The sequence below is a fragment of the Myotis myotis genome, unplaced genomic scaffold (genome assembly GCF_014108235.1).
Source record: "Myotis myotis isolate mMyoMyo1 unplaced genomic scaffold, mMyoMyo1.p scaffold_m19_p_24, whole genome shotgun sequence".
NCBI lineage: Eukaryota > Metazoa > Chordata > Mammalia > Chiroptera > Vespertilionidae > Myotis > Myotis myotis.
In genome coordinates this window covers 5,649,796-5,662,899 of record NW_023416329.1, presented here as the reverse complement: position 1 = coordinate 5,662,899, position 13,104 = coordinate 5,649,796, and the positions used below count along the sequence as shown (strand labels likewise).

General features: G+C 43.4%; 1 protein-coding gene across 10 annotated transcripts in view; it reads right to left on the bottom strand.

Annotated features, from left to right (window-relative positions):
- The window catches only part of MARCHF8 (membrane associated ring-CH-type finger 8), a 116,031-nt gene that overhangs the window by 74,021 nt on the left and 28,906 nt on the right, over positions 1–13,104 (bottom strand). Inside the window, exon 1 of one of the 10 annotated variants that reach the window (XM_036355879.1) lies at positions 5,716–5,729. The exons of 8 other annotated variants lie outside the window; for them this stretch is intronic. The gene's annotated coding sequence lies outside the window, so the exon portion shown is untranslated. Of the gene's footprint in view, positions 1–352; positions 812–5,715; positions 5,730–13,104 lie in introns of those variants that run through there. One more of the 10 variants, XM_036355878.1, reaches the window with a different exon arrangement.

Genomic DNA, 13,104 nt, shown 5'->3' with positions numbered 1-13,104 from the left:
GTTTTTCTAGAATCACTTTTTTTACCTAGGTGATTTATCAAATAAATGTTTTCGTACAGTTTGGGTCTTGGCTCTGAATTCTTTCCTAGCCAGAACCCAAGTACCCAGGTTGCTGAACCCAGGTCTGGTCTGACCCCACCCGTCAGACACCTGCACTGTCCCAGCCACCTCAGCAAGTCCCACCTGGGAGGTATCATCCTTCAGGGGGTGGACCCCATGCAAGCCCTCAAAAGTTTGGGAAGCTGATTGGTTATTTGTGAAAGGCTGCTGGTCCCTCCCAAGCCTGAGGATACATACTCCCCAGGTGAACAAAGAAGCTCTCTCTCTCTCTGGCTCGCTATCCCACACTCACCGGTTTGTTCGTGTTTGCTCCTGCCCGGGAACACACAACCATGAGGGGCTAGTAGCCACCTGGGACCCGAGGCAGGCTGTGCGCACTGGCTGTTACTTGGCCCGGCTGAGGATATTGCAAGAGCCCGTTTCCCCTGGCATTCCACCCACTCTGTTCTCCCGCAACAGCACCATTCATAATAAAACAGCCAGTCTCTCTCCACTGCAGTTCTCCGTGTTTAGTGCTTGGCTCAGCTAATGAGGGTGGATGAATTACTTCTGTCCTATAACAGCAGGAAAAACAGCTCTCCCACAGGCAGCTCACATCTGGGCCATTGTCCGACACTCAGTAGACCACCGGGTAACAAAGCACAAACCTTAAGACATATAAAAATTACCTTACTTCTACCCTTTATTGAAATAGAGGCCAAAGTTAAACTTAAAAGTTCTGAGAATTTTAGGGAAGATGGTAGAGTAACACCATAAGGTCTCTGCACACCCCCATTAAAAAAAAGTCTAAGATAAAGCTTTGTAATATAGAGCTGATGTGTTAGCACTATAAGCTTATTTAAAAATATCAAAATGAATTAAAAATGTCAAATGTAGTTCAATAAAGCAGTAACTACCAGAAAATAATATGCAATTAACAAAAGTGAGGGGGAAAAAACCATAAAACACACAAACATATCCCACAGACTAAAATTTAACAGAAACAAAAGACCCTGTTAGTTTTAAAAGTCCCCTACACTATATCAAGAAAATGTAACACTTAATATATATGTACCCAAACAGGGAGCACCTAAATATATAAAACTACTCACAGAACTAAAGGGAGAAAGTTCAAAACATAATCATAGTCAGAGTCCTTAATACTACACTGACAGCTCCAGACAGAACCACCAAACACAAACTCAATACAGAAATATCAGCCTTAAATGAAGCACCAGGCCAAATGGGCACAATTGACATTTACAAAACCTTTCATCCCAGAACATCAGACCATACGTTCTTCTCCAGCACACGGAACATTCTCAAGGATAGACCAGATGTTGGGTCACCAAACGAGCATCAACAAATTCAAAAGGATTGAAATGATACCAAACATATTTTCTGACCATGATGTCTTGAAATTGGAAATCAACTGCAAAAAAGAAGTAAAGAAACCCAAAAATCCATGGAGATTAAACAACATACTACTAAAAACTGACTGGGTCAAAGAAGAAACAAAAGATGAGATAAAAAGATATACCGGTTTGGCTCAGTGGATAGAGTGTCGGTCTGCGGACTCAAAGGTCCCAAGTTCAATTCCAGTCAAGGGCATGTACTTTGGTTGCGGGCACATCCCCAGTAGGGAGTGTGCAGGAGGCAGCTGATCGATGTTTCTCTCTCATCGATGTTTCTAACTCTCTATCCCTCTCCCTTCCTCTCTGTAAAAAATCAATAAAATATATTTTAAAAAAGATATACAGAGACAAATGAGAATGATAACACAACATATCAAAACCTCTGAGATGCAGCCAAAGCAGTAATAAAAGGGAAGTTTATATTATTACAGGTCTATCTCAAGAAACAAGAGAAACCCCAAGTAAACAACCTAACATCACATCTTAAAGAACTAGGAAAAGAACAAATACAACCCAAAGTTAGCAGGAGAAAGGAAATAATAAAAATTAGAGCAGAATTTAATGAAATAGAGAACAACAAGACTATACAAAAAAATAAAGAGCTGGTTCTTTGAAAAGATTAATAAAACTGACAAACCCCTGGCTAGACTCAATAAGGAAAAAAGGGAAAAGACCCATATAAACAAAATCAGAAAGAAGAGAAGTCACCACAGACATCACAGATATACAAAGGATCATACCAGAATATTATTAAAGACTTTATGCCACCAAATTCAATAACCTAGAAGAAATGGGTAAGTTCCTAGAAATATATAACCTTCCTAGACTAAATCATGAAGAACTGGAAAATCTAAATAGACCAATCAGCAGTGAGAAAATTGAAATAACCATCAACCCCCCCCCCCCCCAAAAAAAAAAGTCCAGGACCAGATGGCTTCACCAGTGAATTCTACCAAATGTTCAAAGAAGAATTAAAACCTATCCTTCTCAAACTCTTCCCAAAAACTGAAAAAGAGGCAACCTTCCTAACACATTCTACGAGGCCAATATAACCCTGATACCAAACCTGGAAAAGATAAAACAAAAAACGAAAACTACAGACCAATATCTCTGATGAATAACAATGCAAAAACCTTAAACAAAATACAAGCAAGTCGAATACAACAGTACATCAAAAAATAATACATCACAATCAAGTGGGGTTCATTCCAGGAACACAAGGATGGCTCAACATTCGCAAAATCCATCAACGTAATACACCACATTGACAAAGAAAAGGTTAAAAATCATATGATCTTATCAATACATATAGAGAAATCATTTGATAAGGTACAACATCCATTTATGATTAAAACACTCAATAAAAATAGGAATAGAAGGAAAGTACATAATATAAGCCATATATGATAAACCCTCAGCTAACATCATACTCAATGGTGAAAAACACAAAATCAATGTGCAAAAATCCATTCCCTTCCTGTACACTAACAACAAAACTTCAGAAAAAGAAATGAAGAAAAAAAAAACAAAACTCCTTTTGCAATTTCAACCAAAAGAATAAAATACCTAGGAATAAACTTAACAAAGAATGTGAAAGACCTATATACTGAAAAATTGCAAAGCATTATTAAAAGAGATTGAAAAAGACCCAACAAAATGGAAAAATATTCCATGTTCATAGATTGAAAGAATCAACATAGTTAAAATGTCCATATTACCCAAAACAATATACATATTTAATGTAATCTCCGTCAAAATCCCAATGACATTTTTTAAAGAAATAGAACAAGAAATCATCAGATTTGTATGGAACCACAAAAGACCCTGAACAGTCAAAGCAATCCTGAGGGATGGGGGGAAAAAAGTTGGAGGTATCACACTACCTGACTTCAAATTATACTCCAAAGCTACTATATACAAAACAGCATGGTAATAACAGAGAAACAGACACACAGATCAATGAAACAAAATAGAGAGCCCAGCTATAAAAGCACATGTATATGGACAGATAATTTTTGACAAAGGAGCCGGACACACACACAATGTAATAAAGATAACCTCTCTTCAATAAATGGTGCCAGGAAAACTGAAAAGCCACATGCAAACGAATGAAACTTAATTACAGTTTGTCCCCATGTACAAAAATTAATTCAAAATGGATCAAAGACCTAAATGTAACACTTGAAACAGTAAGTTACAAAGAAGATGACATAGGTACCAAACTTATGGACTTGGGTCATAGAGAACATCTTATGAACTTGACGCCAAAGGCAAGTAAGTGCAAAAATAAATGAATGGGACTATATCAAACTAAAAAGCTTCTGCACAGCAAAAGAAACTGACAACAAATCAAAGAGGCGGTCAGCTAGATGGGAGATGATATTTGCAAACATTCACTCCAACAAAGGTTTAATGCCCAAACTTGTAAATCTCAACACCAAACAAACAAACAACCCAATCAAAAGAGGACAGAAGACCTGAAAATACCTCTCCCATGAAGACATATGAACAGTCAGTAGATACATGAAAAGATGTTCACCTCACTGGCAATTAGGGAAATGCAAATCAAAACTACAATGAGATACCACCTCACACCTGTTAGAGTGCCCATTATCAACAAGACAAGCAATAACAAATATTGGAGAGATTGTGGGAAAAAGGGAACCCTCATTCACTGCTGTTGGGAATGCAGACTGGTACCCCACTATGGAAAGCAGTCTGGCAATTCCTCAAAAAATGAAGAATAGAACTACCATACAACCCAGCATTCCCACTCCTGGGTATATCTCTGAAAAACTCAAAATCATGTATTCGCAAAGATATATGTGCCCCTGTGTTCACTGAGCATTATTCACAGTGGCCAAGACATGGACACAACCGAAGTGTCCTGGATAGAGGACTGGGTAAAGAAGATGTGATGTGTGTACACAATGGAATACTACTCAGCCACAGAAAGGATGAAATAGCGCCATTTGCAATAAAATGGAAGGACCTTGAGAACATTATGCTAAGTGAAATAAGCCAGTCAGGAAAAGCTAAGAACTGTATGATTTCACTCATATGTGGGATATAAAACTGAAACTTATGAACACAAACAGCAGTTGCCAGAGGGAAGGGGGTGGGGGGAGAAAGGGGTCCTAATATGAGGTGACAGGAGAAGATGTGACTTTGGGTGGTGGGCACAGGGTGCACTATACATATCTTATAAAAACCCACACATGACACCTATATGCTGACCAATGTCACCCCCATCAATTTAATAAATACAATTTTTTAAAATCCCCTAGAATAATTTGGAGCATGACTACAGATAATAAAAAGCAAGAATAATGTTGCATAAAGGAATAAGAAATGCTAAAGATAAATGGAAAATGAAATCCAAAATATAAGCACATTGAACGAAAAATATAACTTCCCTGGCTGAAAGTCTTTTATAAAAGAAAGGATTTATTAAGCCATGGCTAGGGAGAAAGACCAGGTAGATCCTTGGGCAGGAAGTCTGAACCGCCAAGGGCATGGCTAGGTGAAAAGACATGTCCAGTGCCCTAGAGTTTGTTGAGCATTTTTATACACCAAGTAAGGGGGTCGGGGAGAGAATGTAAGCCTTTCTGAAAATTTATATTAGCTCTAGACAACGGGGGGGGGGGGGGGGGGAGGGACTGAAGCAGGCAGTTCTGAGGTAGATGCAGAGTCCAAGGAAGAAGTGTTTGCTCCCTTGGGTAGGCTGTGGGCAAGACTGGAAAGCTCACGTGTGAGTAAGAAGCAGAGGACATGTCCTGGGGATGGGGGTGGCCAGGGAGAGGTCAATGGAGATAAAAGGAGACATATGTATGCAATACTATATGTAATACTTTAAGCAATAAAGAATTTTTTTAAAAAATTAGGGAACTGTGAAAATGGGATGCCTACAGGGTCTTTTTGCTGCGTTTGGATCGCTTGTGAGTTATGTTTTAGTAAAACTTTACCATGAGCAATAAGAAAAGAAGCAGCAGCAGAAGCAGAGGCTCCTGGGGTGGTGGCACCTGCTAGTCTCTCTTTTGGAGAATCGCAGACATAGCCACCCATAAGGTAATCCAAAATTGCAGCAGCCAGACATGAGCAGTCTTTTGTTAGTTGCTCCACAGCTATTAACAGGCTACTGTTCGGTCGCTTTCTCTCACTCTCTGGCCACTATAATTTAAGTTAGAACATAACAGAATATTTTTTTCTTGTCAAACACTTTAAACAGATAACAAAGCAAGAGAAACAAACTGAAAAGTACAGAAATGCTACCTGTAAATAACAACACTGGAAGTAGATACAACAGGAGAAAGCACTGGCAAACTGTAAGTGCTCTGCTGAATTACTTCTCTCACAGCGGTGCCGCTGCAGGGAAACCTCCATCCCGCTTCACACATGGCTTAGAGAAGTTAAGCAGCTTGCTCAGGCTTCACAGACACTTCACAGATATGACAGCCCGAGGCAACTTACAAAGTGAACTAAGCAGGTTTTACTTTTCTTTTTTTCCTTTTTTTGTTTTCTTCTGTTTTTTAATGGTAACTGAGTACCTTTTTAAATTTTTTTTATTTATTAATTTGAAAGGGAGATATTGATTTGTTGTTCCCTTATGCGTATATCTCACTGTGGCACATTGTTGGAAAGACAAAGCTAAAACCTGGTGTGTTGCTCACTTTGTTATGGTAATTATTAAAATTGCCATGAATAATAAAGATGGACTCCATACTCAAAGTGTTAGATACAGGCTTTTGCTGCACATTTGTCTGTATGGAGGGACATTGACCGAAGTAACTGGTATACTTAATTTTGAGAAAGATAGTGATTTAGATATTTCAAAAGTAGATATTTAAGGTAGTTAGGATGTGCCTCAAAATAGCTGAGTCCAATTGATAACAGATATTTAAATCTATCAATTCAAGTTCACTTGAAAATTTATATCACAAGTCACAGTGATATTGTATTTAAGATATTGTATTTTAAAACTATAGTCCATCTTGTAACTATTATTATACTAGAGGTCCAGTGCATGAATTCGTGCACAAGTTGGGTCTGGCTGGCCCACCCCATTTGGGGCCCATCGGCAGGGCCAGCCTTGGGGAAGGCGATGGGCGATTGGCTGGCCAGCTCCACCCCTGACTGGGGCGGGGGGGGGGGGGTGATTGGCGGTCTGGCCAGCTGGGGGGGAGCTGATAGTGGCCAGAATCAGGCCGGTTGGCTGCCACAGTGCATGTTATAGCCACCAGTCTTTCTAGTTATTCCGGTTGTTTCACCATTCCAGTCGCTGAGGATGGATGGATGGATGGATGGATGGATGGATGGATAGATAGATAGAGAGATAGATGATAGATAGACAGATAGATAGATAAAACTATAGCCATATCTTTAAACTATTCAGTAATTCATTCAAGGTAATTTTCCAATGTGCAACTTCAAAGGTTGGAGCCAAGAAGAGGAGTAGAATGAACTCCAGATTTGACCAGCCATGTTGCCCAGTGGGAGGAGAATGAGCCCCTAAGGGAAACTGATGGGCCTGGTGCTGTAAGTCCTTGGCCAAAGGCAAGGGCACAGCCAGGAGAGGAGACATGCTGCAGACTGAAGGACAGTATGTGCAACGAGGAATCCCAAGGAGGGGCAACAGAGAGGAGCCAAGGCTGACCAGTGACTGAGAAGACGATGTGGGCAGGTGGGACTGAGCTCGCGACACCGCCTCCATCATGGCTTCTCCAATGACGAAGGGAGACCTCAGTAGAACCACTCCACCATGTGTGTAAAGTAGGGGAGCCAAGCATGATTACTGGTCTAATGTTTACATTTTCCAGAAGATTCTGAACCTGAGGCAAGCTATGGAATAGCCATGCATATTCCCTTGCTAACAGGACAAGTACAAGAATGCTGAAAAGACTCAGAGTTAACAAAAGGGAAAGAGATTTGTTGCGGTCCTTTTAGCATTTCACTGACAAGAAACAGAAGTGCGGGTCTGAGTGACTTGAGAGATGGAAACCACCTCACTGAGAACAGAAACAGTCTACTTCCTCTGAGTGCACCACGTGCTCACCAATAATGCCCTGCAGGCAACAGGATCCAACCCTTACAGGTGCAGAAAGGGGGATGGAGCAGAGCTCAAGGCCACGGCTGCCCAGAGGCTTCCTGGGCATTCACGACATGTAAGGAAGCAGGCCTGCTTATATTTCTGCCTCCCTCCCTGGACTGTGGACTCCTTGAAGGTTCACGGTAATGAAGCCATGATTACAGTTACAGGCATAGATTCCAGCCATTTATCACAGGACAGTTCTGTTTGCTGCTGCTGGGAAACAAACTACCCAAAACTTAGTTGTTAAACAGCAACGATTTCCTGTTTCTCACAATTCCATGGGTTGGCTGGGCAGCTCTTCTGATGCTCTGATCTGACTTCCCCATGCTGCACTGGGCCCAGGTCAGCGGGGGACTGAGCTCAGTGAGGAAAAGCTGGGCCTCCCTTTCCATGCAGCCTTCCTCCCAGGCTTCTCCAGTGGCCGCAGCACCCCAAGAGGCCGGCACGCTGCACATGGCGCCTCTGCTTGCAGCGGATCCGCTGGTGTCCCCCTGGCCAGTTCAAGTCACATGGCAAAGCCCAGAGTCAAGGGTAGGAAAACAGACCCTACTGCTCCATGGGAGAAACAAGCAGTTGCAATGCCAGGGGCAGAAACATGGGGGGGTGATTCACTAGGGGCCCTTTTTATCCATTTACCACATACTGTTTTTGTTAGTTTTCTCTCTGATAATAATTATTTTTACTGGTAGTTTTACTGATAAAGTATTTTTATGCTTATTACTAGTACATCTAAAAAATTATGTTCTTTAACTTGTACCTTGGGGCGGGGGGAGGGCAGCTCTGGGCTCTATTTCTACTTAGAATAACAGATCCAAAATATTTCAAGGTTCAGAAACTAGAAATACTTCTGGCAACAATTCACACCACTTGAAGATCTCACTTCTTCACAAACACGTGGATCTTTTGAAGCATCTTTATTAAGTTGATAGAGGAAAAGAATTTTGTCCACGTTTTACAACAGAAAGCTAAGGCAGTTATATTTCATGTGAAGTGCTTCCTGCAAAAGGAATTCTCGGGACATCACACTATGTAATGTAGCATGTACTGCTGGCCCTGCAGACACCCTGCACCAGCCGTCACCTCCAGCTGGAGTGTCTTCTCTGCTTAAGCAGTGAGGTGAGAAACCAGAGCAGAGCTCGCCTCGCCTATTCACTCTTACCTCCCCCACTGTCTGAGATATGTCTGCCGGACAGGGCACATTTTCTTCAAATGCCACAGTCAACTCTACCCTTGCTCATTCTGACCCACCCTCCTGGGACGCTCTCCACTCTGCCCACCAGCCCAAAAACTCCCTGGCCTTCAAAAAGTCCCTGAGATGAGCATCTCAAAGCTCATCTCCTCTGTGAGCAAATACAGGCCTACCTTGTTTCATTGAGCATCGCTTTCTTATGCTTCACAGTGTTGTGTTTTTTACAAATTGAAGGCAAGACCCTCCACCAGCAAAAAAGATTATAACTCGCTATATTATTGTCTGGAACTGAACCATAATATCTCTAAGGGATGCCTGTAAACAGCAAAGCAAGTTCCCCCGCCCCTTTCTTACCACCCACAGCATTTAACCAATGTTCTTTACAGTGTGACATTTAACCATATACAAAACGATTCTGCAGTATATGAGATGGTTAATTTTATGTACCAACTTGATTAGGCTACATTACCAAATTATCTGGTCAAACATTATTCTAGATCGGGGGTCCTCAAACTGCAGTCCGCCGAAAACATTTATCCGGCCCACCGGGTATTTTTGCCACCGCTATGTGCATAGCAATTTGTTCATAGTTTTTTTTAAACTATAGTCCGGCCCTCCAATGGTCTGAGGGATAGTGAACTGGCCCCCTGTTTAAAAAGTTTGAGGACCCCTGTTCTAGATGTTTCTGTGAAGGTATATTTCTAGATGTGATTAACATTTAAGTCAGTAGACTTTGAGTAAAGCAGATTACCCTTCATAACTTGTGTAGGCCTCATCTAATCATTTGAGTCTTAATAAAAAAGACTGGTAGCCCCTGGAAGGAGAGAGAATTCTTCCAGCAGACTACCTTCAGGCTCAAACACCAGAATCTGGGTTCCCAGCCTACACTGCAGATTTTGGACTTGCTGCCCTCCATAATTGCATGAGCCAATTTCTTAAAAACAATCTCTCTCTCTCTCTCTCTCTCTCTCTCTCTCTCTCTATATATATATATATATATATATATATATATACACACACACACACACACACACACACACACACACATACATATATATACGTACTGAGTGGCCAGATTATTATGACCACCCCATCAGTACTTCATTGGGCCACCTTTTGCCTTCAATACTGTGGCAATTCTTCTTGGCATTGACTCCACGAGATGTTGAAAGATGATGCGAGGAATCTGACACCATGCCTGATGAATGGCACTGTCCAGTTCTGTGAGATTTGATGGTTGTGGAACCAGCTGCCTGATGGCTCTTTTAACTTCGTCCCACAAATGCTCAATTGGATTGAGATCTGATGATTGTGGGGGCCACCTAAGCAAGGTAAAGTCTCCCTCATGTTCTTGAAACCACTCCTGCACAATACGAGCACCGTGGCATGGCGCATTGTCTTGTTGGAAAAAGCCATCTCCATTGGGATACGCCATCAACATGATAAGATGAACTTGATTAGCAGCAATACTTGGGGATGTTGTACTATTCAGACGTTTATAATGATCTGGCCCTCTAGCAACTCCAGAGAAAAATTATAGATAATTTGCCTACAAACGTCAGGTGGTCATAATAATCTGGCCACTCAGTGTGTGTGTGTGTGTGTACATATACACATATATACATACATATATACACACTATATATACATATACACACTATCTATGCATACACACTCTATATACACACTATATATGCATATGCTATATATGTATACATATATACATACACTACATATGTATATACATATTATATATGTATACACACTATACATATATACACATACACAAATGGAGTCATACACTATATAACGATGTTGCAGTCCAAGACAGAACAAATCTGCGACGGTGGTAAACGGTGGTATACTGTATAGCATAGATGTGCAGCAGGCTATACCATCTAGTCCTATCTAATAAAAGAGAAACATGGTAATTGGCGTACGACCGCTACCCTTCCCATTGGCTAATCAGGGCGATATGCAAATTAACTGCCAGCCAAGATGGCGGCCCGGCAGCCAGGCAGCTTGAAACTAACATGAGGCTTGCTTGCTTCAGTGACGGAGGACTCCAACGTTCCCCGCCTGCCTTGCCGGCCTCTGAGCCTGCAGTTTAAGAAACATTGTAACAAATATAGAAGCTAAACAAAACCCTAGAAACCTGCTTTCAGCGAGCCCGGGATCTCAGAGCTGTAGTTATACATTGTTTCAATTATAGAACCGAAATAAACCAGATACCTGCTTTCAGCAGCGGAAGCCTCAGAGCGGGAGCCAGAGCTAAACCTGGCCCAGAATAAAAAAGAAAAAGAAAAAAAGGAGCAGTTGGGAGCTTCAGTCGGCCTGAAAACAGCCCTAGCCCCTCACCCAGACTGGCCAGGCACCCCAGTGGGGACCCCCACCCTGAAAGGTGTGTGACCAGCTGCAAAAAGCCATCATCCCCTCACCCAGGCTGGCCAGGCACCCCAGTGGGGCACCCTGACCCAGGACACCTTCAGGGCAAACCAGCCAGCCCCACCCATGCACCAGGCCTCTATCCTATATAGTAAAACGGTAATATGCCTCCCGGCACCAGGATCAGCGGAGCCGCGAGGCCTCCCAGCACCGGGATCAGCAGAGCCGAGAGGCCTCCCGGCACCGGGATCAGCGTGACAGGGGGCAGCGCCCAAACCCCCTGACCGCCCTGCGGCTCTGTGTGTGACAGGGGGCGGGGCCACAACTTCCCTATCCGCCCTGCTCTGTTCGTGACAGGGGAAGGCGCCCCAACCCCCTGATCGGCCCTGCTCTGTGTCTGATACGGGGGAGCTCCACAACCCCCTGATCGCCCTGCGGCTCTGTGTGTGACAGGGTGCGGCGCCCCAACCCCCTGATCGGCCCTGCTCTGTGTGTGACAGGGTGCGGCGCCCCAACCCCCCCTCCCCCTCACGGGCCCTGTTCTGTGTGTGACAGGGTCGAGCCATAACCTCCCCATCGGCCCTTCCTTGAGTGTGACAGTGGCGGCACCCCAACCCCCTGATCGGCCCTGCTCTGTGGGTGATAGAGGGCGGCGCCCCAACCCCCTGATCTGCCCTACCCTGAGTGTGACATGGGGCGGTGCCCCAACTCCCCTATCGGCCCTACTCTGTGAGTTACAGGGGGGAGCTCCTCAACCCCCTGATCAGCCCTGCTCTGTGCATGACAGGGGGGAGCTCCCCAACCCCCTGATTGACCCTGCTCTGTGCATGACAGGGTATGGAGCCCCAACCCCCCTATTGGGCCCTGCTCTGTGCGTGACAGGGGGTGGCACCACAACCTCCCCATCGACCCTGCCTTGAGTGTGACAGGGGGCGGTGCCCCAACCCCCCAATCGGCCCTACCCTGAGCGTGACTGAGGGTGGCATCGCAACCTCCCAATCCGCCCTGCTCTGTGCATGACAGGGGGCGGCGCCACAACTCCCCAATCGGCCCTGCTCTGAGCCCGACCAGGGGCTGCACCTAGGGATTGGGCCTGCCCTCTGCCACCCGGGAGCAGGCCTAAGCCAGCAGGGCATTATCTCCCGAGGGGTCCCAGACTGCGAGGGCACAGGCCGGGCTGAGGGACCCCGCCCCCCCCCCCCCCCGAGTGCACAAACTTTTGTGCACCAGGCCTCTAGTTAGGTAAATATACTCTATGGTGTTTGCACAATGATGAAGTCACCTAAAGATGCATTTCTCAGAACATATCCCAGTCATTAAGTGGTGCACGAATGTGTATGTGTGTCCTATTGACTCTGTTTCCTTGGAGAATCCCAATATAATATACTCTATACTTTTAGATTATTCCTTGCAGCTTATAAAGCTTGGTCTACTTAAAAGGCTGAATTCTCTCTAGACTATTTCTTTAATAGTCTCTACATTGTTCTATATAGACCAGGGGTGAAATATTTCTGAAACAGAAATTAGTGTTTATTTATAACTAAGCTGTGCATTCTTCCAGTTTCCTAACCTTCTGCCTCGCTGTGATATGCATATAAATTCATAACACAGCAATACAGTGAAAGAGAGAAAGCAACATCAGCATCATTTTTCTATGGACAAATCCCAAAGGTGGTGAAAGGCTATTCAGAATGGGTTAATTCTAGTATTATATTAATTTGCACATGGATGGTAGAATTAAAAACTTTGGTTTACTCTTTGTTCTATGATCCTGAAATCCATTATTTTTACTCTTTTTTTTGCCCTCTAAATAGCACTCTCTAGTCAAAAATTATTTCAGCCAATCATCAAAATAATAACTCAAGACCTACTTTAAAAGTAATATATTTCGCTTAGCATGATATTCTCAAGATCCATCATGTTGTTAGAGTATTTTTATATTACAGCAAAGTAGTTTTTCTATTGTATATATGTACCATATCTTTTTA